We start from the raw sequence: 27,575 nt of genomic DNA, 5'->3' as shown, positions 1-27,575 counted from the left end.
ATGGTTATGGAATAAAAAGAATATACGTTTCACAAATAGTCTTTGATCATGACAATAGCATCCTGATAATTTTTTTAAGTGTGGTTTGCATTTAAAAATATATACTTAATTTGAAATTGAGCAGAAAATTAATCAAGCTGGAATAAAACATGGTAACTAGAACTTAAAACATCATTTCATCACATAAACGTCATTATAATTTTAACACTAATCATGAATTCAACTATTCCATTGATTAGTTTATCAACTGCTAGCGATTTCTCTAAAAGTCAGCTTTTTTTACACTTTCTTAGATGTAAATGAGTCGTGAAAATTGCACATTTTAATTTAACGCGGTAATGATTGCGAGACACGCTATGTGGTACCAGAGCAACCACCCAAACCAGTAGCATGAGTAGCAGCAAGTAGAAAACACCCTGATTACATTATAATGCGAGATTGCGATAATATTTTATCCATACGTACAGAGGCTTCTGCTTAAAGCTGAACGTTTAACGATCGAAAGATGACGTAAAAAGATATGATATATTAATTATACAAGAACACTTTTTTTTTAGCAGCACCGTCGTTGTGGCCATAACCATGCATGGTTGATAAGTAGCTTGCATATTATAGAAATAAAGAGCGATCTTTAGTCGTATAGGTACACCACGAAGTGCACGTGGACGAAATAATGCACAATACATAAATAAGGTACTGTAACGAGATTGCCAACGCATAAACTCTTAATTACACTGTCACTGCTTACTATGTTATATGTCTCATTCGGACTTCGTAATACGACTATACTATACGAATATGTACTATACGACTATAGTCTTGTGTTCCCCACTCGGGCGAATAACTCAAAAATGGATTTACTGAAGCTATACGTTTATAGTTGGCATTTTTTGATGAAATACGCAACGCAAAACTTGTAAAAGCTTTCAAACAGAATATAACACGCTTTGTAATGAAATTTTTTGCTCTGGTAATAAAACTATGATGTGCTCCTTGTATATATACGTTATAAACCGAACAAGCAATTTCATCAATTTACCCACTTGATTTTGCTCCCAATTTTCACGCTTTCCTTTTGTGGTAAAGCAATTTAGTGTACTGTTGTAAATGGCTGGGCACATGTAACAAACTCCCCACGAGAAATTTGAAATGGCGCATATACAATAGGTGTGCATGTATAAGGGATGTAGCTCTTGCCAATTGTTTGCGCAAGCTTGCCAACAACTGCACTTTATTTCTCTTTCATCGATCTACACCAAAGCTCAATTAATTCAATCTCTCTGTTTACATTTTGCACATTTACTTGTTCGTGTGGTTCAACGCACGAGTGCGTATGTTTACGTACAATATTAAAATATATTTCAATGGAAACGCAAACACCTAGTACAACGATGCTGGTATAGAGTATATTTCAATTTTAAAGCGCTTCGAGCAGCACATGTGGGATATAACACGTTCAAGTGAATTCATGTGAATTATCAATACTATTATTAGTGAAGTACCGATTTAAATTGCAGATACATTAAATGCTTGCATGTAAAATCTCATAATTTATTTTATTTTTACATTTCTTAAAAGGAAAAAATGTTTTACTTTTAAATAAATTCCAATAATCTAGGCGAAATTTTGTTAAATTGTCGAAATGCACAAGAGTAATACTTCATCGGATTTTAACCGTTCTTGCCCAACTTGTTTTTTTCCTAAATTTCTTTATAGTCCCCTCTCCCTTGGACGATTCAGCCGTCTATCATATTGATTACCGGTACTATCACTGTTGGCGGAGCACAGAAATTGTCTCGGGCACACCCCGCCTGATAAGTATCAGATTAATGGAAGGATGGTCAGATCTCTTTCATTATCTGTCTACTTGCCGTACCAGCTTTTTGAAACTGATAGTAATTTACCAGTGAACAACATCATTAGGTGTTGGCTTTTCTCAGAAAGGATCGATGTACCTACTTGGCTGATCGACTTAAAAATCAGATACCTAAGTGAATTTTCGACATCCTGAGTAAGTATACTGATCTCATTCAAATAAGCCCGACAAACAAATCTTGTTATTTTTTGGCGGGATTCGAACCCACGACCCCTCGAGACTCTCTGGCTGATATTAGTTGACTTGCCAACTGCCGATTCACTGAAGCTTTTCAAGTGTTTTTTAAGTAATGATTAAACTCGTGGTAGCATTTACTGTGAGATATAAAAACTTAATCAATACGGAAGATTCCTTTTCACGTTCAAAAATCAAATAACAAATGCGTAAAATGACTTGAATGAGACATAAATTTCCCTCAAGATACGTTTGAACTGACACGCTCAATTTTTATGTAAAATCTGAATTAGCGTATCACTTTTTACAATTACTTGGCCAACGTGCCGCTCAGGGGTTTCAATGAGTTTTCCTTAACTACTGTACCAACAAACCAAAGTATATTTTTAATAAATTTTAAAAAAATTAAGTTTACTTCAGAACTCGTTTTTTTTGAAAAAGTTGACTAATTTCTTCGGCACTAGAACGTCAGTCCTAAGTAATGTAACAATAATAAATAATTTAAAGAAGTTTATTACGAAAATCAAAAGCAGCATCAAGACAAGATAACAAAAGATATTCTTTATTGATAAACTTGAAATTTTCAGCTTTCTTAAGTTGTGTTTTACTTTGCGCCTTGTGGGACAAAATTATTAGATTTTTAATTATAAAAGGTGTTAAAGTAAATGTTACGGATGTACATGAAGACATGTCGAAATTTTTTTTACTATTTTTGTCAGTTACATTCACCCTAGAGTCACGCATAAGCCTCCCTAAGTCTTGTGTTAGAACCAAGTTTCGACAATGACATACGCTCACCCAAGAGCAAGAAAGATCGACGTTTTGGGAGGTAAAGTCTAACCAAAATAGCAAAATAGACTTTACAAGGTCGTAGCAGTACAATAATTGGTCACTATTAGTGTTACATCGTAACATAAGATATTGATTCCAAGGTGCCACAGTCCCCAGCATAAAACCATTCACATCGTCAAAGTTGCAATATCCTGGGAAAATTTAGAAATGTACATATAAAATTGTGGTACGGTCCACCGCGGAATCCGAAAATTTCATTAAAATAGCCAAGTCAAGCGCATACTCATACGTGTACGCGATCTCGTGATTTGGTATGTCAAGTTTCTAGGGGCATTATCGCATGTGCGCTTTTGCAATACGCTTCCTCCATACCTTACACGCAAATACCAACTCAAAGGGCCTACCTGTAGATATCCAATATAGGAATACCCACACCTGCACTCGTGCTCAACGCTCCACAATATGCGCTGGAATTTAATCTTGGCCATTGTCTTGCCGACCTAAGCCCCAGCGGTATAAAGCTCGTTAATTGCTCTCTGAGAGCACAGGAAGTTTTGGCCCCTCCTCCGCGCGGCTGCTCTCTCCACTGCTGGGTGACTGTTTATGCAGCACTGGCCGGAGAGCAAAAAGGAGTCTTGTAACTTTGATAATTTTAGCGCCATCACTAATCCGACGAGCTTTGAGAGGCGATCGCCGCGGCCCCCCTTTCTGTCGCTCCATGGACGATTAATTGCCATTATTGCCTTGCTCTCCCAGAGGAGGGAGATGGGGGAGATAATTTAACGCCGATGCTGCTGTCAGAGAGAGAGAGAGAGGGAGGAGATTTCCAAAGCCGTGTTAAGATTTCTCCGAGAATTTTTAATTAGGTGCACGAAGACACTTTTTCTTTTCGTCACTTTCTCGATTGTCCCCCCATCCTGCGAAGGTGAAGCTAGTCGAGTTGAGCCGTAGTTGTCCGCGTTATTAAAAGTTCGGGAGTCAAATTGACACATTATACAGAGAAAGGTGGGCGATTGTAATCTGGTGCATATAACGCTAGGGGCAAACTGTGTGTATGACGAGGTTACCCGAGTGCCTCCGAGTTACGTTTACTCCCAAACAAGCCATAACATAGGGGTATGGCGTAATTATATGCAATTTATAAAACAGTTAAAGGTATACCTTTAATGGACTAGTCAGTCAGTCAGTTACAACTCTAGTTACAACTTGGTTGGTTATCATTCAGGCAGTGGAGTTACAACTACTCTGTGTGGACAGTTGAGTTTAGTTTGATCTTTGACAATATACAAATATTGTACCAACTCAAACTACAATATTCGTTAAACTCGTAGTACTTTAAACTTATATGAATTTCAGTTGTTCCTTCTCAAAATAACTTGTAACCGATCATTTTGTACAAGGGCTGTGTACTTTTATTAGTAATTTGATAGTTTTCCCTGCAGGTGGCGTTTGTAAGCATAATCGTCTAGACCGAGGGGTTCTGCCGGTAACAAACCTTGAGCTCGCTTACTTAACCTCATGCTTCTTCGCTGCTGCTTCTCCATCATATCCTGCTCTTTCCTCTCGTTAACAGACATCTTCAAATTTTTGAGGTAAAGTAGGAGTTTAAGTAAAACAAACTAAAAAATGAAATTATACGATTGATTTGATTTTAAGAAAGTTTCATTTTGTTTGTCGCTATTCTTTTAATTACATAGTTGAAGCTCAGTATAGGTTATGTGCATGCTTAATTATCTCAGGGCTATCACAAATTTGTTTGTTTTTGTTCCCTGAATACATACAAACGAAATTCACGGAATTGAATTTTTTATTTTTGGCAATGATACCAGCAACCAAAATAATCCATTATCCCTCATGATTGGAAACATACCATAGTCATGTAACTTAGTTTCACGACTTAAACTGATTGTCAATTGGATAAGGGTTTATTTTGGTTGAGGAATTCTGGCGGCCACATGTTCTTGATGCTTATAAGGAAAGAAGCTCGCGGATAGAACACCTTTTGGTATTAAAAAATGCTGATCCGTTTGATAAAAATTTAGTTTGCTGTGCTTATTAAGTATGTATATTTTATCTCTTATGTATACTACTGCCACTAATAAATTGTCAGCTTACTTCTTCCGAGAATCTTCTGACAGTTATTCTAGTAAGATAAATAAAAATCCACATAATTAAATACATTTTCAAAATAAACGAATCATATTATTTGTTAATATTTCCTTAAATAACTTAAATGTTGAAGACAGTTTCTCTAATCTTAATTGTTTTTTTTAATTCAGAGAAATGACAGAGTTCGACAAACAGGACAATGCGACTCTTTTGAAGTTTGCAACCTCTTGCGCGTTCGATGGGATAGACAATTTGTTTCAAATGGCGGTGATGCAGAGTAAAGCGTTTGTTACTCTGTACCATCGCTATGAGTCCTTGGTATGTATTTTAATCTAGATTTATCTTTGCATTTTATGAATTTCTTACGCGTAATGTTTTTGAATTGCAGCTTAACGTCTTGGCAGCTTTGAATTCGCACGTTGAACTGTGCGTGGTGGGCAAATGCCCTTTCAAGGACCATGTGCTACGGAAATCTGACGTGAGCATCCCAGAGGAGGAAGTAAAGACAAAGGATGAGGCGATGGACGTTATCAATCTAAGCGATGATGACGATAATAACGATGGTCCTCGTTTCACTTTTGTCAATGTTGATAGTGTTCGCACCATCCGCAATGGTCACATGGACTGGGTAGATTTCAAGTAATTCATTTAAATAAATACACGTTTCTTATACAATGCAAATTTTTGTTCACGTCAAACATCTACAGGAAAATAAAGTAAATGGGGACTTGGGTGTCGAAGTCGAAGGAGAATATGACGATGAAGGTTTTATAATAATAGACGTAGAAGAAAAAAAACGAGAAGAATTAGAAAAGAGTACAGAAAAACCAAAATAAGTAAGAGAGAATAATGAAGATGAAGAATTGAAAAATGTAGATATAGTGGGGAAAGTAGAAGATGAAGAGCTAATAGAGGAAATTATAGAATTGATACCTGTAGAGAAAGTAGTAGAAGAGGAAATGAAAATAGCAGATGATATTGAAGTTGAAGAGTAAGAAGAGGAAGGAGATGTAGGAGTACAGAGAGAAGTAAATTGGAAACGGGAAAGAGTACGTACTTTATTAATTACATATTTGATTCCAACCCACGTACGCTGCTCTATAGTGGCTTATTTGTAACAATTTATTAATTTTTCAGATATTCATATAATACATGTTTTTGTTAACATTTTTTACTGTATGTTGCAGGACTTATATCGTCCAACTTTCAAAGTGACAGCTAAACCGGATCTGAGGTACACTGACGACCAGCTAGACCAACTGGCACGATATGCTGTCAACAGTTGGATGACCACTGGTACTCTCTGTCTAGAATCTGGGGCTCCAGAGATTAACAAAAGTTTAAACTCTATGAAGAGGAAGGTGTATGCCATGATTCGTCTGTACAACCCTCATGGAGAGCTCGTAACTGTCCCTAATTATTTTATTAGTGTTGCCCGGCTGTCTGGCAATAATAATTTTTCATTATCTGATTTTAAAAATATGTACAGATCAATGACTTAAATTAAAATAATTAAAGTTTATCAAAAAACAAGAAAAAATTTTCTCTATTTAAGTAGTAGTGGTAGAAGTAGTAGTAGTAGTAGAAGTAGTAGTAGTTGTAGTAGTAGTAGAAGTAGTAGTAGTAAGTTTCCCTCAGACGACTTGGTCATCCATCCTACTGGGTACTATTTACAGGGTGTAGCGATTGTCTCAAGCACACCTCAGCTATTCTCAAGTTTAATCAATTAATAGAATGGTCTACAGGCCGAGCTACTTGAGCTAAATGATATGATTTACTTCACGGACCAACTGTTAGGGAGGAGAAATGGCACGACAGAAGTTGTAACTTGAGTAGTAACTGGAAAGTTGTGACATGATTAACGTGACTGTACATACGTTTATTGATAGAAGGGTGGGTTGTAACTACAGGGGTTTTTCCGCAATCGTCACCAGCAAATAAACTTTTGGTTCTGGTCTACTTTACTGTCAGATCGATAACTTAACTACTTTAAATTTACTAGCACTCTATTTTATAATTTGGTACACGACTAAAAAGTTGAAAAAAAAAAATTTTATTACCGTTTTTTTTTTATTCTGCTGTTTTTACTGGCCAAATAATGAAATGAAGTGCCAGTAAATTCTAGGTAGCTGACTTACTGATCTGATAGTAACGTAGGGCACAACCCAGCATTCATTACTTGCTGTTGACAACTGAAAAAAATTGAAAATAACCTATGCAGAACTAGGGAGTTGTAACTGTAAAATTAAGAATTTTTATTATTCAGTTCTAACTCCAGTAAATCTAAATAGACCCAGCTGAAATTTTAGTACGTACTAATAGGTATGTATAAGTTTATTTGGTTTTGACTGAATATAAAATGCATATATGTATTTTTTATTCAGTCAAAACCAAATAAACTAATTGTATCGTTGATAATTTTCTATCAATTTGAGCCTATTGAAGTTAAATTGAGCGAAAAGTATTGACGTTTTGATTTACAATTTTCAAGGTAAGTATTACGTAAATAAGAAAATGTGTGCTCGGGCAAAGCGGGTTGTGTAACAGGTACCCGACTTGCCCTGACATCATTTGTTTATTTTTTTTTTGTAGATCATGAGTAAATATAAGAGGAAAACATAGTGGCTTATGTCACAAATAAGTCATTTGCTTAAAAAATTTTAAAAATATTGTTACTATTATGAAGTTTTCAGGTTACCGATCCAACAGTCATTTAGATCCAAGTACAGCTATACTCCCACAAGCAAGTCTCTTAAACTATTTAAAGGTTATTAAATTAAACTAAAATTATCATTTAAATAACTTAACAAGGCAGATGTTCTTTTATTGCAGTGCCAACTCGGTGCCAACACACTTTGCCTGAAGGGATAAGCCGCTTTCTAGGGCAAAGTGGTCTCTTTATTTTTAATGGTAAATTTTAAATCAACAGACAATGACACAATATTGCACGTTTGTTTTGAGGTTCCATGTATTCCCTACATAAAAAAAAAAATTTAATATGATCATCATACAAATACTAAGTTTTCTGGACCCTAAGCGTTCACATACCCGGCAGGCCACCTCCCCCTACGTGTACCGCTTGGTTGGAAAATCATTAGCGTGAACCTCCTACAGAAACGCGTTTTCGCTGTGCGTCGATGCATTATCGAAGTACTAAGGCAACATAGTTCTCGTATCCACGAAAATAAGCAAACCATCGACAGCTCCATTTAAAACAGCTACAGCATCACCAGCGATGCCAAAAAGTTCCAGTGTAGGTGAGATACGTTTGTGCACTCAAAGACGTCGCGCTGACAGGTTATTTTTCTCCCTTCAGCGTTGCGTTACACAGCGCCGAGTGAGTAAGTATTCAGTGGCACTCGCCACGCGACGCGGCTCACGGGCATATAAAAGCTCTCGAAGACAGCCGCGAGCCCAAACAATGAGCCACGGGAGCACAATGAGCTCCTTGATCCGGACCGCGGTGCGTCTCGCGCCCCCTTTGCGTCTGCGGAATATGCATGCATGTGCATACCGGTACTTTGCATAGGGACCGTCCCTGCCTCCTATTGTTCTTTCGTGAGATATGACTGGCGATTGATACCACGCTGTGCGCCACCACAGCGTGATGAGTCTGTTTGTCCGGCACGAGGCTCGCGCTGTATTTACCTACGCAGATCTGTATGGGAGTTGCGACGATGATGGTCGTCCGAGGAGGTACAGCTTTCCAACATTTTCATTGAACGGAAAGCAAAAATCCCAATAATAAAACATTTCGTTGGAGTTTCCATCTATTTTTTTCTACCGCTTGATTGTACAACTTTTCATCGAGTGACTTCTCTTGCGCTTTGTATGAACCATTAATACTTCAATTTACGCATTTCATATGGACATTATGAAACTTTTTTCTTTGAGAGATTAGTTTACGATGGAATATCCCTTACTTGAAAAATTTCCAGTTGGATACAATTTGTAATCGGTAGTCATTGTAATGGTATTTAAAATAAAGTTTTAATAAATAAAAAGTAAGTTGATCACGAACTTCTTTAGCTTTAACATTTAACATTAGTTGGATCTTTGGAAACATTTCATTACCGAGTTATTTACCCTAAAAGTAATTGGGATGCTTTAGAAGAAACTTATATTTTTTAAATAGTATGACTCACAATTCCATAATGTATGATGGTACGAGGGTTGAGTGTAGTGTAACTTGATTTACCTGAAACAAAAAACAAATCGTCGAATTTATTCTTTCCGCCTTTGGAGACTTTAGTTGGAAAAGAAAAATAGTTCAAATAACATAGTACAGTTTTTGTTACTCATGGATATATGTAAAATAAATTGTTTATCTAACAGCAAGACATGAGATGCTGAGATTATGGCTCCTCGAATTTGATAAGATTACATACGAATAGCAATCGCTTCAGAGACGCATGCAAGATCCTGAATGGCAATTCCACTAATTTCCTGAGATTCTATCACAAGTCAAACACGACCGGGAGGTAATACCAAAACAAACACTGCATCCTACGTGCTCGCAAACCCCATTTCCAGAATCATATCAAACAATGCGCCCTCGGCTCCGGTACCTCCCCAGCATCATCAGGTGCGCAGGCAAAATAATAAGGACGAAGAAGAATACTTAACAAATCACAATTACTTTCACCCTCATAATTTTAAAAGGCCCTGCAGGTGCATTCTAATTTACATAGTGGCGCGTATACGCGTGGCTAACAGTGTCGGGACGGGGTAGGGGGGAAAAAAGAGCCGAGAGTAGCGCTTCGCGCTGAAAGGGTGATGTACATTACGCCGGATTCTTTTCTGCTCCTCCTTCCAACTTCTTCCACCAACTCTCTCTCTCTTTTTTTTTCAATTCCTTTTTTCTTTTACTTTTCCTCGACTTTTCCCCTGGTACTGTAATAAATAGCAAGACGTATTTCTTGGAATTAAACGCAATTAAGGGAGAAGAGGGAGAAATTTAGTTGCAAACTGCATCAGAGCAACTTGGGAAAAATAGTCCGTCGAGTCGAGAGCGGGGATTCGTTTAAGTGTTTTTAATAATGTTGCTTTGTTTTAAAACACATTCAAGGGCTTGACTATGCACAGGTAAGTAGCAATATTTGCTATGCAAAGTCAGCACTTTTAATTCATCACTTTTATTTTAAATTAATTTGACTCTGCAACTTGCTATAGAGAATATTGAGTCATATTTACAGATGGATTAAAGTTCATTTTTTGTTTTTTTTTTCCTTGACTCAATGCTTGGGAAAGGCGTATAAATTGCACAATATATAGTAGCGTCATAACAAAAAATAATAATAATAATAAATAAAAAAGGCACAAACCATAGAGTTTCCGTAAAAATTAACCGCTTCAACCCTACATTACTTGCACTCAGCTTCGATCGTCCTTTTTTTTTTTTTTTTTTTTTTTTTCTTTTTTCTACTCGAGGAAAACATAAATAGGAAAGCACGAATGAGAGTGCAGAAAGAAGCAAAGGAAACACTATATACGTGCACCACGCAACGCCGACGTGTATCTCATTTGAGGTAGGCAAGCGTCTGAGCCTTGATCTCTATGGCAGCTCGTTCCTAATGAGAGCCCGATCTTTTCTTTCTGAGCACGAGCGCGCTCATCCCTGTCTAGCTATTTTCTGTACACGGGATTTGGTTTGTCCAAAGTGATGGAGCGAAGTGCGAGCGAGAGTCATGGATTGGAACGCATCCCATAAATTAAAAAAGTCTTGTGATAACAAAAAATCATTTTTTTGAATAGGACACAAACAGCACTTTTTTGCAAAAAAAAAAAAAAAAACTTGACGAATCCGATAAGATCGTTCCTTGATTGTGATTTTTCTTTAAAACTGTAACTTAAATATATTGGTGACATTGTCCACCTGTCCTACCCAGTAAATTATCGTGAATATAGTTTTTTTTTGTGTGTATATTTTACAGTCATTTCTGAGAACTGTGTCCAATAGGCTCTACAATGATGTGTTACTATGCATATAATTATATGCTATCTCAATTGGCATAATAAAAAATCACTTCGTATATAATTGTAACACCTTCGCAGCAATGGGGACATCTCTTATTTTAGATGGATTCCAATAACTTAATAATCCAGCGTATAGTAGTTGCTAAGTGACTAAATGTTTGTTTGGCAAAGGAGCAGTGTTCAAAATATTTAACTCATTTATTAAAAAGGCATCGATAGCTTTTCAAACACTGAAAAATCAAACACTTTCGAATGCTCCACTTTGCACGGAACTCTATGGTAAATATGGCTATCACCAGCAACAATATTTCAAAGACCAAAAAATCGCATGAAAAATCTAAAAACAAAAAAAGGTAACTCTAATAAACGAGGGTTGCTAAAGCCACACCGGTTGACAACACGCTCTTCTACACCGCCTATACAAAGCTCTGCAGGAAGCACCACATATAATTAAAACTTGCCTGGCTGTGGTACAGTCGGCAAGCTGTTGCTGCGCTATACGTCTTCCCTTCTAGCGGCGGACAAGGAATACCCGTAAACGAGCGCATCCTCGGCTGCACTCAGACAAGAACATTCACACGCGCACACATCCGACGGTGTTGCTCTTTCATTGCTCAAGTGTTCCATGTGCGTACATCATAATATACATTACATAATATCACGGGTGCAAACCTATATAAGTACGCGCGACTCAAGATTTCAAAGGAAGCGGTGCTCCGTGAGCGCGTGACGCGAGCGGTATAATATAATGACCCGTACAGGTGCGCGCACGCCCCCGAGTTGTGGCTTTTCATTTCGCGTGGATCGTTTAATGAATGGCGCGCGAGGAGCTGCTCTCTATTCAAGAGCCTCGAGGAGAACGGGCGCGCTGTCATTATCGTTCTTCCGCGAAACGATATTATTTTAATGGTTTGCCGTGTAAGCGTGGGCCCTGCCGAGAGTCGTCTCAATAGCTGATGGTTTTATTTTTTCGTGTTTCAATTTTATTTCATTTTTTTTTTTTTTTTCAACGGCGAGCTTCCCGTGAGTGTATTGACTCACGTGACGAGAATTCAAAATGGACCCAATGTTTAAAACTGTATCTATATTTCTTCGTATACTGGCACTCTGTACAAGTATATCGACTGTTTTGTCAATTTGTATTTCTGAAAGTACATCGAATTCTTAGAAAACCTATAGGGACCTCGATGCACGTCAATCATTTGTAATACACTGCAACTCAATACTAGACGCGGATATTCTGTTTTTGTTTCAAATGGCTATAGCACACTGCACCTACACTATTATGCACACGACCTATACGTTAGAGTTATACGAGCTCGATTTCTCGTTGTTAGCTGTGACAATAACAGCAACGACAACTGCATCGGCCGACAAAAGGACAAAGTACCCATGTATACGGTACAAAAGGGCAAGTCAACCCCTGCTTCTGCTCTATCCTCTTTACTGGTCATTAAGCACCGTGTGTGGGACAAAAAGGGGAAACGCGCGTTTAACGTTTCACCTATACGAGTTGTTCGTACATTTTCCTTAACTTCTCAGCCTCTGCAATGTCGCTTTTGTGGGACGTGTTACACGCACGGACTAACCCAGGCAATCAGTCATCTGTAAGAAAATCTTGAGAGCTAACAGTATGCGACGAGTTTATAAGTTGCATGTTTTTTACCACTCATCCTATCTTCCGTACGAGTGTATTTTGTGCGGGCTATATCCACAACACATGAAAGTAAAATGGGATAATTTATTGGACTAAGTCTATTTATTGGTGCCAAATTTTTATTATTCGACATAGGAACGATCATTGCTAACATCACGAGCGTTGGCGTTGAATAATTGTACGAAGCTATTGAAATTTTTCATTTTCGAGCTACGTGCTGCAAATAATAATAATGCATTGTGACATACCGGTGCTTTTACTCGGACGATAAATCTGTCTAAACTATTGCAGTTGAAACCGTAACCAATTTTTTTTTATAACAATATAGTCTCCGATCGAATGTTGTAATAAGAAGATAGACAGCACCTGTGTCATGGACATTATTTTTCAAATTCTATTGCGCACAGGTAGAGACTCTTTGACATGTTGTGGCACTAGTCAAAAGAGAAGGAAGTATTTGATGAAACACTTGGAAAGTTTCTGTCATGGTATCAAAAAAAAATATGTACATCGAATAATGAATATGAACAAGCACCGCCACGAGAGCAGTGCATACAAGCATAAGAAGCGTCTTCGACACGAGTACGTTTTCATTAAACCCAGCCAACAATACTGCATACACACACTAAATCCTACAGTTCCAGCGTGCGAATTGATAAAAAAAGGCGGATGGCTCAGGCAGGCCAGATAATATGTCTGTATGGACACACATTACCATTAGAAAGGGGCCTACTCTTCCTCCTGCCAAGAGACGCCCGAGCGAGGAAGACCGACGCAGCTCATACGCCAGCTTTTTTCAATTCTTGCCTGCAGCCTCGCGGCAACTCGACAATTCAACGGCACGGATTCTCCAGGCACAAAAGCGTACTTTATAACACAGTGCCACTGGATGTATATGTATACGTATTACGTACGATGCGGAAGTAGGTATGTATCTTTTAAGGACGCGCCGCTTTCACGCGCGTCAATGTATATATTTAACTCTGTGGAAAGTTCAATACTGTTGTTGCCACGTGAACCGCAGCGGTTCCGAGAAAAACGGCACGACAAAGAGAGGATCGCATACATGTTTCTCCGAAAGAAGTGGAATTCAATATTTCAATCAAGACTACTGGCTGGGTTTTATCTAGGGAATCGATACTTATCATGCAGAAATATCGTACGCAACTTTATCCGCTTTATAGAGGATGGCGATGAGATGTCACTGTCGCATAATACAAATTGACAGAGGAGAAATGGATTCATCTCTCAGAATTGAAGTATCCATCGAAACGATGAGTTATCAAATCCTTTGTGGCTCGAGAAGAGGTTGTGCCATGCTTGCAGACTCGCGTTAACTTTATATTCTTGCAATGTATTTTTCATATTGGCTAAGATGAAAGTCAGGCAAGAGGAAAAAATGTAGATGGTATTTCCGTGAAAATGTACCCGAGAAGCTGTGAAAGCTTTTTTCAAAAATTAGTTTCACGTCCACTATCGAGCGGTGTTTGACACCTTTCTGGTGAAATCACGGGAAACTCACAAAAAAACCAGCCTCTTAAATCCCAAGGCACGGTTGAATACCCTGATGCCATTCATTTGGAGCCGCGGTGGAGCTGATAACGACCGCGTTCCTAATTATCAAATCCACAGGGCTACTTTGCCCGCGAATCCTTCATCCCTCGCTTTTTCGTACATAATAACACGTAATGCCCACGTGTGCTTGTACGTAGACCCATGCAACGCTCTCCTGCAGAAGTAGGAATGCAATCGTCGGGGCTCGTACTTATCGCGGGATGTACGGGCATTATATTTCGAGCTAACGCGAGTGTTGGGAGATTAAGTGCACCCTTCCCCCCCTCCTTAGCCGCCGAATTAACTCACGCGCGCAGTGCACATTACCAGTACTGGAGCTAAAGAGCTCGAGCAACATGCTACGGCCGTGTATACTTGTAGAGGAGAAAATCTGAAAGCACTTTCTCGGAGATAAGTAGGCCGTCGCCGTGGGAGGAGGGAGGGCTTGTGCTTCTGCCACGTGGAATATAAAGCCTCCTAGCTCTCCCCCCTGCCGCCATTCCGCGAGCTTAATGCAAAGCTGCTTAGATACTGAAAAAGCTTTTTAGCCGTGTGTCGTTGGAGGCCTGCCGACGGCGTGATTCTGCATTCGCATGTACCCAGCTGAGATTAAGCTACGGTGTGTGCGGTGTATAATAATAATACATGTATGTGTATATGTTGGTTGTACAGTAGGTACATCGTGCAGTGCAGCGGTGCCTCGACAAATTTGCCTCCCCGCGCTGCTCCGTCTCGTTTTGGTGCGTGTACCGCGCTTCCCGTACCCTCGAACTTTCGGGGGTCTCAAATCGTAATTATTAATTTAGCGCCCGGCCGATTTACGCTCCCCCTCCCTCTGTGGTGACTTGCGCGAACTGTGGTTGTTAACCTTCATCACTGTGTATTATCTCCCCCTGTAGCTCGCGGCTTGCTCCGCACCTGTGATTTAATTACATCTGATTAATAACAACGGGGTGTCCGAACGTAAGCTGGACTTACGCGAAATTCGTTGGGCTTATTGATTTCTAAGAAGAAAATATGGTGTGCTGTAGCAGCGCCGGTTTCACTGTCAGGGGATTATTTTACGAGTGATTTAACGCTCATTTGGACGGCAATGGACGAAATCACCCAAAAGCTTCCTCTATTAGTTGCAGGGAAATAATCGTGTACAAGACAACGATGCAGAATAAAAACAATTACGTTCGTGTCGTTATTCACAGACTCAGGAGCAGTTACTTGTTTAATTTTTTTGCCAATCAGCTTTTGCTGAGAATTTAATGCGTTACATGAGCTGAAAAAAACGCAATGCTTAAGCAAACATTTTTCTTTCTAAAACAACGCGTTTTTTCAAGAAAATTATAACTGGAGAGAAAAAAAAAAGTTGGAAACAAATGTGACAAAGTATTTTGTTTAGTGTTTAAATAATTGTTTTTAATTCAAATTCTGTAGAAAAAATTTAACATCTAAAATATATGTAGCACTCAACTGTCGGAATAAAAAAAAATGTTCACACCAAAGAGTGCACTTTACACTTGGGAAAAATAACTTTATTTCAAAGAATTTTAAAATCCATAAACTAATCGAGCGCAATTATAAATCTGGTTATGGACACGAGGATGACATTAAATTAAATTAAAAATCGGTGAAAAGATGGAGGTACAAAAAGAATACAGAGTTGAATGCATAATAAAATAAAAGCACAAATGAGGGAGTTCCCCTTCACGCCGACCGACGACGCACAGAACAGAGAGACCTGTTGCAAGCCTTTGCCCGGCGAAAAGGGAACAGAATGGGGAAACCAAAGGGAAAAGGGAGGAAACGAGAAAAGCCTTTCTATATCACGCGATTCCGGAGGCCCCGAGGCAAATTGGATTTTTCGGGCGTATGCACCAGAGACTCGCGCAGCAGAAATTGCATTCCCAGGGACGCGCTTTGCTATAATTACCGGGTGGAATCGTACGTATGCGCGACCGGTAGTGGTTGTCGGAGGAGCGGAGGGAGATCCGGGAGCCCGTAGCCCGAAATTATAAGTTTTGTCCAAAAATTTAATTAACGAGGGATATCGTCCCATCCGATGAACAATTGCCAATGAGTTATGTTATCGAGCGAGGGAGGTGGGGATACATAAGTCATGTGATATGTGGGTTATGAAAATTACTAATATACTATGAACGGCCTTTGGATGATGATAATCGTAATTTAGTGCCCAAAGCAGGTAGTAACTACTGATTTAAAAATCACTACTTATGGTGAAAAATTAATTAATTTCACAAGCGGATAGTGACGTTCACAGGCCTACTCCTGCGCTTTTTTCGCCGTACCAGTAATTATTCTTTGTGCGAACATTTTTCTAGTCTAGTAGAGGTGCTCTTTTGGCTGGAAACAATTTTCCGGGGCATTTTGAGCTTTACTGTACGAGTGATGAAATATTCGTGTCGTTATGGCATATAATATCGTCTTAAAGAAAACTGTAAGAAGACTTATAAAGCTGCGAAAGCGACTCGCTTATTATGTATTCAGTTATATTATCGTCCTACTTTATTCTCCTACATCTACTTTAATGACTTCCATTCATACTTACCTACTACATCACAGTTGTTTTTGGATCACATGAAAAGTTTAAATAGTTTTTTTTTTTTTTTTTTTTATCTTCTGGACTATCAATAAGACTACATGGCTTGTGCGAGTTGTTATAAATAAGTTTCAGCGCCCCTCCACCCAAAAAAAACGTTCTGTCATATTTGTCAAAATGAGGCAAATAAAATGAGCATACCAATGGAATCTCGGTTATCCTCGTCATATTGTCGCAAGATTCGGTGTAAAGATCTCATAGCGCGGTTGCGAGCGACCCATCTCGCTAAGCCAGAGCAAACAACAACTATACATCCAGGCGCTGTGTTATAAAGTTCGCAGCCATTCATACCCGAGTATGCATGCAATCGTACATCCAAGCGAGCCGTTTCAAAAGACGAGATAGGTATCTCGATGTAACTCGTATAGAGATCTCAAAAGAGCGAAACCACGTCGTCGTAGTCGTCATCTGAAAAGAGAAGAGCAGCTGGTGGGAGGGGGTGCTAGATATGCCTAGTCAACGCATCTTAATATTTGCCAACTACTCGAAACGGAGTCAAAGCGAGTACTACCACCCTCGTCTCTGCGACAGTTAGCTTGACCCTTTGGTCCTCTATACCTACCACGACGGTATTCAAGAGGGACGCACCTCTACTGTAGCTCCCCCCCCCCTCCTTATCTGATACCGCACTTCTCTAGATGTATCTTGTAGACGTAGTTGATCTTGAGTTGCTTCTATTTATATGTGTGGTGTGTATGTGTGTATACAAGAGCAAGTGTTACAGCGTCCCCTCGAGTGCGTATGATTGTCTTGGGGGAGAGTAACAAGCGGTTGGAGAGCGCACAAAGCGCCGACAATTATCCTTCGACATTACCTTGATTGCCGCTCCGTGTTGACCGATAATCAAGCCCACATTGCTCGTCAAAGATAAAAGTACACCTACACACATCATTATCTTTATTTTGATCACTTCGTTTTTCCGGCTATCACAAACAGTTGTAGTTGCTTTTTTCGTTGGTCAGAAAAGGTGACGGGTTCTGTTTGAGTTAACGAAATTTAGTAGTTCTATTTGAGACTTCGAACGCTTTTTGGGCTAATACAATAAGATCAATTAACGTCACTTTTATAGATTTATTTTAAAAAACTCAAGATTTCGGGAAATTCGTTTCAAATCATCAATAAGTAAGTAGATCGACAGAGCGAGGTTGGGCCAGAGTTAAGCTTGCACTGTTTTATAACAATTTGCAGCACTTGACTTGAGTAGTTATACGTGCGTTATCGCTTTGAAAATACAAAGTGAGGTGTGCGTTCATTCAGAAGAGCACAAAGCGGCTTATATTTTAAGCTAATAGCCATTGAGATACTCTGGAATTTTTTAAAGCAGCTGTTCGTTGAACTTGTGAAATATCACTAGATTTCTCAAAACTCTAGATCCTAGTCAGAATTTATTTAAAGCTACTGTTAAATTTTTTTATCTACAGCTAAATATTTTTAAAATGTTGAACCAAACGTTCAATTACGGTAACGGTACCAAGCAGGCATGAATTGCATGTTTGGCAAGTAAGCACTAAGATTATTTTTCTTCGCACATGATTTTCATCGCGTAAGAAAATAAAATAATAACCTATGTAGATAACTATTGACTTGAATTATTAAGGCTAGAAATTTCAGTCATTTTAACAAGCAACAAGGACTTAGCACTTAAGTTTGTACTCATACAATATATCTCTACACAAGTACTATATGTTTTTGACTTTGCCAATAAAATTTGGTAATATTACAAAGGGATTAGGTGATGCGCTGTGTGTATATACGAATATATAAAAACTCAATCAGTTCGAAAACATTAATCAATAAGAAGTGGATAAAGCGACGGTGGATATACTTTTTTGTATACTCTGAAATCATTTAAAAAGTACTAAGGCGTTGCAAAAAATATTATATTTAAATAAAAACTACAGCAAATATTTTAAACAAAATTTTATAGAAAGCAGGCAAAGATATAATTTTGATAAATTATGGTAGCAGTAATCGCTCTCAAAGTACAATAACGTTCTCTTGTAGCGATTTGTTTATACCCTATTTAATATAACAGTTTCTTTTGTACCTTTTTACTCGTCCTTGTAATCTGCAAAGCAAAAGCCGCTTAGCCATTATTCTCTCAGCTAGCGTAATTTTGTAAAAACTTTATCCTGAAAATAAATCTCAAGAGTTTGAAGAGGAGGCAGGAGGATAAGGAAAGCAGCAAATTTGCATGACATCCAGGGCCCATCAAGGAAGAGCAGAGCAGCTGCCAGAGTGTTACCAAAGAGAGGTCTTTCAAGAAACTATAACGAACACATTAAGCGACCGCATATCGTCGTGTAGGTAAGTGAAATGGAAGACCACTATGCTGTAAAATCATACGTTGTTACATGCATGTATTTACACTTAAATGAACTATACAATAAGCAAATTTCGCAAAAATACATATGCTTTACACGATAGGACTACCCGCAGCCGCTTACGCATGCTGCTCTCTATTGTACATACATATTATACACTAGCCAGGCTTTGCTGCCTGCGTGCACAGCACTCCATCTTTTTTTATTGAATTTTTTTACTCTGATATCCCGAAGTCATTTACATAATTGAGTTTATGTTTTCTATTTCCCTATCTTCCTCGCACGCTGGAAAACAATGAATAAATCACCTTTGAGGATGATTCAAACAAGTATTTCCTTATTGAGTAGGGGGTGGAAGGTAATTGGGGAGGATGTGTAGCAAGTTCAACAATAATGTTGTCAAAAATATTTGGTATGCTTCTTTTGTTCATTTTGAATTTTCTTTATTAATATAAAAAAAAAAAAGAAATAGTAGGCTTACTTTTTGTTTTACTCGGATAATGTTAATTTTTTGATAACTTATTGAAAGAAATAATACTTAGAATCGATCGTTGAATGGAGCACCACTTATTCGAAGTTAGCCAAGTTAGCCGTGATCTATTGTGTTGGCCTAGAGATCAGAATTCCGATTTTGATTCCGCGGTCTGCGAGGAATTGCATAGAGGTCAGGCTCCCAGGACCCTTTCTTGAGGTGCTTCTGCAAGACTATTTCCTGTTTTTTGTTTAGTCTTTTACTTTGCACTTATTAGTTATCGCAGCTACATTCTAGAAAGTCTCTGCAAAATATTCTTAAAATCTTGTAAGTGCCTTCGTGTACGACATGGCACGGCATTAAGAGGAAGAGAGCGTGGCCTAAATGAGCGGCGCGCCTAAGCCAGCGCCACCGCTGGTACTTGGCGAAAAAACACCATTTTCCGATACATTTTTAGGATACTTACAGAAAAGTTAAGGATACGAAAGTTTGACAAGTATTAGATTAACATTTTGTTTAGAGAAAACATAATTTGAAAATGGCTCTATGTGGTCTAACAACTTTTTTAGAGCTATTTCTCGGAAGGATGTTTTTCTAGTTTATTTGACGTTTTGAAAAAAGTTTGCATCCAATCGTCTTGAAGTTTTTTTGGGTTATTAAGAATCAAACCCATGTTCTGTTATAAATTGGAGTCAAAATATTATTTAGAACGCTAGTTATGAAATACCGAAAAACAGGGCAAAACTGGCACTTTTTGACAATTTGCAAGGTCGACTTAGATCCACCAGAGCTCATTTTGTTTGTCTTGAAATTACGCATCTTTTTCATGAAGAAAGTTTTTTTGTCCGAATTAGAGCTTTTCCAGTAGAATAAGCGAAAAACCTGTTTTGGCCATTTTTACCATTTTCTTTGGACCTATGCTGGTATTTTTTTTCGTCCAAAAGAAGTTATGTTTGTTGTTGGGCTCTAGATCTATGTAAAGAAATTTTTGTTAGCCCAGTCTGGATTTTCATCAAAAAGGGGTAGTTTTCATCTAGTTTGCTCACACTACAGAAGCTGTTTCTGACTTTGAACCTTCCTGCTCTTCAAATCGCAATAAGAAATATTTTTAAGATTGACATAACTGAGTGTTATTTTCACCCACCTCAAATACGTTATTCTTTTTAAATGTTGCAATTTTCGTTCTTATTAGGTAATATAAAGTTTGTTATTTAAGGCTGTAATGTTTGCATCACTCGAAGTAACAAAATAAAATCCTGAGTCTCACAAGCTCATAAAAAAATTTATTGCACTTATAATACTGCTAGATATCAAAATTTTTGCATAAAGTGAACAATAAGAAAGTGCAGCCAAGAAAAGCATAGACCACAATTAAGTTAGGTAATGGTACAAAAGATTGGACAGAGACAGTGCAGGTAGCGCTTTTAACTAATATGATAGGTACAGATGAGACGGATAGTTACGGAAGCGCCCATACGCTACACTCTTACAATCGAAAGTGCGTTCCATTTTTGCTCTATATAGAATTCACGCACTCGTTCGTGCATTCCTTAAATTGTGAACGATAGTTTTCGATATAGATATGTCGATTCCCATTGTGGATAGGTATAGTAAGGTTAGGAACACATTTTATCTGCAAAAGTAAATTTCTTCATGTTTTTTCATTATGTAAGTAAATTAAATGTTATTGTTGTTAATTATACTATTATTCTGGTTTTTATTTATTTAAGTAAAGTTTTAATATTATTAGCATGATGGTTCAATCAATGCAAGTGAGAAAAATACGGATTGAGCACTGTAGTGTGGTAAAAAGTATCTTTGTTGCGAATAATGTTTTGAAAAAACAAACTATAAAAGTATAAAAGATTACCTTCTGAATGGTGGATCACTGACATATTACATGCAAGATGACAAAGAATACCATACATATTAAAAACTGGTGGTTATAATATATACTTCGAGGCTCACGTTAATATGTACCGTCTTAGTGAATATTTTAACGATACAACTCTAAACTGTGTACAATACGACATAAAAATTAAACTTACAACAGTAACTTTTAGTAACCTGAATACAAATTTTTGTCGGCTTAACCAAGCAGGCGATTATAAAAGTTTTGAGACATTAAATGGATCACAACGTTTGAAACATATTTTAGATCGGTTATTACATTACAGTATGAAAAATAAATAAACAATAACACCTAACCTAACTACAGTAAAATTCAATTATGACAATCGATATAGACGTACATCGAAAACTATCGATCAACATTTAATGAAAGCACAAACGAGCGAGTGAGTTCCGTTCAGAAAAAATGGAAAACACTCTCGGTTTTGAGAGTGTAGTGCCTAGGCACTTCCGTAGATAGTGAAACTAATTATTTAGACAAGCTTCAGGTCGAAGGAGAGGAATGGACTTTACAGCAAATAATCTGGGCAGCTACAAGGATGAAGAATGAGAAGGCACCTAGCCATGATATGATTGAGGTAGAAATGGTCAAAGCTAACCTTACATGTAGACTTGCTAAAGCACTATCTGGAATGCTTAAAAGCTTCTTAGAACAGAGACATTTTCTAAGAAAGGGAAATTAGAAAATGTGAGAGTGCTTTGAAAGGCACCAGAGAAATATCTACTTGATGTTAGATCGTATCAACCAGTTGTCTGAATTCTAAAAAAATTGTGACAAAAACTCTTGTCTAAGTAACATGTGCAAAATCATCGTTAGCTAATGAAAACTGATAAATTAAGACAAAACTATTAATTATTTTACGTTATGAGTTATTACACTAGGTAAGTGTCTTTTAATGAAAGTATACGTGTAAAGCATGCCACCTTAAGTAAATGTCATAGTTTAGTAATGGTTTCATTCATTTTTTTCTATTGCAGCAGCAGGCAAGTTGTTCGAAAAGTACTAGAGACTTAAAAGTTTATTGAAGAAGTAAACAGTGGCAAAAACTATACTGACAATGAATACTTAAATGTGGCTATGCAACTTGCATTAAATTTTTTTATGACATGTAAAAACAGTAGCAAGTTATTTTTATCTTTTCGTGTGGGTACATTAGACACGAGTGACGACTATATGAAGTAACATATTTATTTTATATAATTAGCAATGGATAAAAAGCATGTATTCGCATGTGGAAAAAGATCTTTCTTATTACCTGTAGTCAGAGATGGGCAGTATTTGACAGAGTTAAAATACTCTGAAATACTTTATTTCAACGTTAATTTAAGTTATTCAAATAATTAATTGCTTTATTTCAATCAAATATCTGAACTAAATACTGCATTTATCATTTCATTTGAAATAGTAGTTCAAATAAAATACTTCAACAAATATTTAATTTAAAATAAAATATTTTATCTATCTAAAATTGCATAAAAGAATAATTGTTATTTTTATTTAAAATGCAGTATTTTAAATATTTTACTTTAAATAAAAATATTGAATACATTTGTATTTTCAATTCATTTGTAAAAAGTATAGAAAATATTAAATACAATATTTGAACAGAAAGTATTCAAAAGTCTTTATTTCAAATAAATTGTTTTAAATACAACTATATTTGATTAAGTATTTGAAATAATTTGCTTGAATACATTCTTATTTTCTTCACTTATTTCAAATACCTTGTTAAAATACAATTGTATTTGAAAACGTATTTTTAAACATTCTATTTTTAATACGAATGTTTGAAATCAAAGCGTTTCGGGACCATCCCAGTATGGGTCGTTCCCGAGTGATTTTTGCACGCACAGGGTATCCTGGCAAATTCGTAGTGGTATTCCTCCACACCCTTTCCCATTTCTATTCCTAGTTTTATACAGCTACCTAGTTCTAAACTATGATTTCAATCATGTATGTATCGACACACGCTTAGGTTAATAGGTAATAAAATAAAATAGATCTTAAAATTTAAGATATTCAAATAAGGATCGGCTAGTCGCTTAGGAAATGAGTAAATTGATAAAGTATACTAATCGATTATAACCGTTCACCTTGAACCGGCCCGCTGAGCCTGCTATGAGCCTTTGACGGCATGCTATCCTACATAATTATGTTTTAAGTTCAATCACGTTAAAAAATTATTTTATATTTGACTAAATTAATTTATATACCTTATCAAATACAAATGTATTCGATCAAGTTTTTGAAACAAGAAATTTGAAATGTAATTTAAGTATTGAAAATAACAATTTTTAAATACAATTTTACTTCGAATGAATTATTTAAAATACATTTGTATTTGATTAAATAACTTTAAATAGTTTTATCAAATACGTTTGTATTTTGAGTGCATTATTTGAAATTTAAGTACATAGATTTTTAAAATTTTATTTAATATATTTGAAATATTTTAATTAAAACATCATCAGAAGTTGTCTAAATAACTTTAAATACGATAACTCAAACTTCAATTAATTAATACTTTATATAAGAAAAAATTGTATTTAATCATTAAAACAATTATTTTGGCATTAAATAAAATGGTATCTTTTTTTTCAAATAACAAATACGACTTTGCCCAAGTCTGCCTCTAGTAACAACATTTCTGATGGCACTCATTTCAACGACTTTACCTTCATACGTATGTGACTCCTGTATCGCTAAAATAGTAACCCCTATTTGTTGTGTCTTCAGGAGGTTTGGGAGTACCATTCAGAAAGGCGAGGAACCGGGAGTCCCCTCAGCCCGTGCAGATGTATACACCCTTTACCGCACACCTCATCTTGCATTCTACAAACTTGAATCAATTTTTGAAAAATGCCTGGCAAGTTGTGACTTTTTTTTGCATTGCACCTTCGTTTTTGCCTTAAAATTCTCTGCTTCATGCCCTGTCTTCGCGCACTTTCTGCATGTTACTCCTTCCTGCTTGCACGCTTTCATAGCCTTGGAATTTACAACACTTTAAGTGAGATGTGATCCGCCACCCTACACATTCTTGCTCTGATATACAGTTTCTCTTATCCTTGGAGTGTCCCTCATTTCTGGGGTTACTTGTAGTGCCCAGATGCATTCCTTTCGGTACGTACTAGTTGATCAAGAACATAATTGTCACCAATTTGAGTGACATCGGGTAACGTTGCTTTAGGTTACTTCACACAGCGAACAGAAGAAGAGCCCGACAATCCTTCAACACTTTGAGATTACCAACATTTAATTTATAATTATATACAAGCAGGAAATTGATATCCAACTATGAAACCAAACTGGGTGAAACTTTTACAGTGTTAAGTTTTGATTTCTATAAATTTTGTATATCAGTACCCGTAAAATTTATCACATTTTCTTATAAGACAACGTTATTACAAGTAAAGAGAAGAAAAATGGAGAGCAATTTGTATGTTGAAAGTAACCATGTCATTGTTTCAAAGAAACACAAAAAATAAAGAAAGCATGAAAATAAATAAAACGCAGTCATTCCTGAAACAACAGGGCGATTGAGCAAAGTGTTTGCCAGTGGTGACTTAAAGACCCGCAATTACGAATGCCTCTGGTACCGCTATACGAGGAGAATATAGAGCACAGAAAGCAGGGAGTAGCATCAGAGAAGTGAAGTGAGCCGCTAGTATAGACGGACGAAGAGAGTAAGCATAGCAGAATGCCGAGGAATCGGACAAGCAGAAAGTTTGGAAGGCGCCAACTATGTCAATCTTCCGTGAGGAGAAAGAGGACGAGGAGCTCGAATGTAACTACGAGAATGTGACCTAGCTGTATGGGATGCCGAGTGGTAGATTCAAGTGCGAGGGATATGAGGGAGACGAGGTATATAAGCGACTCTCCGGGGCAATTTTGCGGATTACAAAGTTTCCCGTACGGAAGCCTCTCCCTCTTTCTCTCTCTCTCTCTCTTTTGCTATGCAGCTAGGATCCCGGCTCGATCCCGGCATATTGCACATAGGCCAATATTATGCGTGTACATATATGACGTATTCGTGTCATGTCGCACTTCAATGAGATGGGACACGAGTTGCATGGGAGTTATACTCACCCCGGATCAATTTACATTTTCGAAGCAAAGCCGTACGGTATAATACAATATATTGTTCGTGCTAGTTGTTGCTTTGTTTGGGTGTTTACAAGCTTAAATAACGCAGAGCAACGCTAACACAATAACGGATTGCTTATATGATGTTGTGAGATTGTGTGGACTAATTTATTGAGTTGTATGGAGTGGATACTATTTGTCAAATGTTAACGGTTGACAGCGAGACGTTAATATGATTTACTCCAGTACCTTGTATACTTTAATATTAAATATACAGATTCTTTATTCCGAGATGGGATCGCGTAATTTCGGTGAACCACAGCACTATACGTACAACAGAGTATTATTCTTATACTTGTATATACACAACATTGTATATAGGTTACACTCGAGCGGGTAAAATTCACGCGTCCCTCACCATATAATAACATTTTGTTTCCCTACAAGATCCCTAATGTTGATCGCAGCAGTTGTGCAGTTTCAGCAACATATCTGCACTACGAAATTTTGCTAACAAAGCCAGGCCAGCCTAACGAGCGGCAAACGAGTGTGGGCGGGCGTGAAAAAATAGGGTGTGGGACAGAGCCCGGAGAGGAGCAGCAGCAGGACTGCAACTTTGCATTGAACAAACTACTGAGATTCCAGCTGGAATTACGAGCAGCAGCATCAGCAGCAGCGTAGCGCGAAATTAGTGTTTCGGCCGTCCGAAGCCGTAACTCAACCGAGCTAACGCCCAGTGCCTCTAGTTGCTTGTGCCCGCGCGCTGAGGTCTCGAGCTTAGTATTTGTTTTTTTCTTGTACTTGCAACAATTTAACTTTGTAAAAATCGACAAAACAAAGAATCTTATGAAACGCCCGTGTAAAATACTCATGACTTTTTTCGCTTTCAAGAACTGCATTATTTTTTTTTGACGATAAGAAATTTGCAGACTCGGTAATTGTAAAAGGGATTATTTCAAAAGACAAGTAGTAAGTAGTATACATGTTATATTGCACCGTAATTCTAGCATCCTGCGTTTAAAGTACTTCACTAGCTTATTTGGCTAATTTTTTTCCTGTATTTTGATTTTCTAAAAACAAATTTGTGCTCGCAGGTCTAAAAAACGTGAGGCCAAACTGTTATATCCACAGCCATTGTATACACTTTTTGAAATGAAAATAATCTCATAGGTACAGTATTTAAAATAAAATTAACTAAAGCAAAAGATGAAAAAACACGATGGGGTACGAAAGTTTTTGTGCTATCCCAAAATAAGGTACCACGCGCTGTATTCTTCATCAGTTGAACAACCTACAAATCAGAAATATCCAAAATCGCACATCTGATATGGGTACAGCCGTAGTGATTCTCTCTTGCACGCATGGGCGAGCATGCAATGCAACAACGAAGTGGGTATTCTTTATATCGTGCATTCAAACCAGTCAGATCGATTCTCGTGAGCTGCTGGTTGGCGTTACACAATAGAGATGTATGGAGAAGGATGCACGTGGCCGACCTATCCGTATTTCACTTTTTACGAGAAGCGGGCGTTATGTGAATCTGGGCACGTCAATCTACCGCTGAGCTCGAGCAATAAATCACGTTGTACGGATGGATAGAGGACACTTAGACGCTCCCAATTTGATTAATTAAGGCCAAAATCATGACTGGATCACTTTTCTGTGTCTTTGAAAATTTTTTGGGAAATTCTAATGGCAGGCCACTTTTGCCAGGCCAAGTAAAAACTACTAAGAATTACGCACCTATAAACATACGGTCTGATACATTTTTCTATTTTCTCCTATAGTATAATATACGTCGTAGCACTTGGCTATGGTCTACGACGACACATTAAAACTGTCAGTTAGACCGCTCACGAGTACGGATTAACAAAAAGAGCGTTTACGGAAAAAAAAAAGTTGAAAAGTGCATAAAAATGCTGCATCACATACTGCTCGCATAACTAATATGTTACACACTATAGAAATCACATAATGCTGATGTTCAAATCAATGCACGATTATTCGATGGTCAGATACTTTAATAATTTTTTAG

The 27,575-nt window shown here is 37.5% G+C and overlaps 1 protein-coding gene and 1 long non-coding RNA gene across 2 annotated transcripts in view; both read right to left on the bottom strand.

Annotated features, from left to right (window-relative positions):
* Positions 1-27,575, bottom strand: part of LOC149374284 (fasciclin-3-like) — a 255,685-nt gene that overhangs the window by 42,596 nt on the left and 185,514 nt on the right. The window lies entirely within an intron of this gene.
* LOC106636714 (uncharacterized) overlaps positions 9,119-27,575 on the bottom strand; it is a 49,664-nt gene continuing 31,207 nt past the window's right edge. The window contains exon 3 of the long non-coding RNA XR_001338890.2: positions 9,119-9,149. This is a non-coding gene — a long non-coding RNA (uncharacterized LOC106636714). The remainder of the gene's footprint in view (positions 9,150-27,575) is intronic.

Source organism: Copidosoma floridanum, unplaced genomic scaffold, assembly GCF_036245765.1.
Source record: "Copidosoma floridanum isolate Cflo_tuat_1 unplaced genomic scaffold, Cflo_Japanese_pri ptg000020l, whole genome shotgun sequence".
In the NCBI taxonomy this organism is placed as follows: domain Eukaryota; kingdom Metazoa; phylum Arthropoda; class Insecta; order Hymenoptera; family Encyrtidae; genus Copidosoma; species Copidosoma floridanum.
This window is presented reverse-complemented; position numbering and strand designations above follow the sequence as displayed.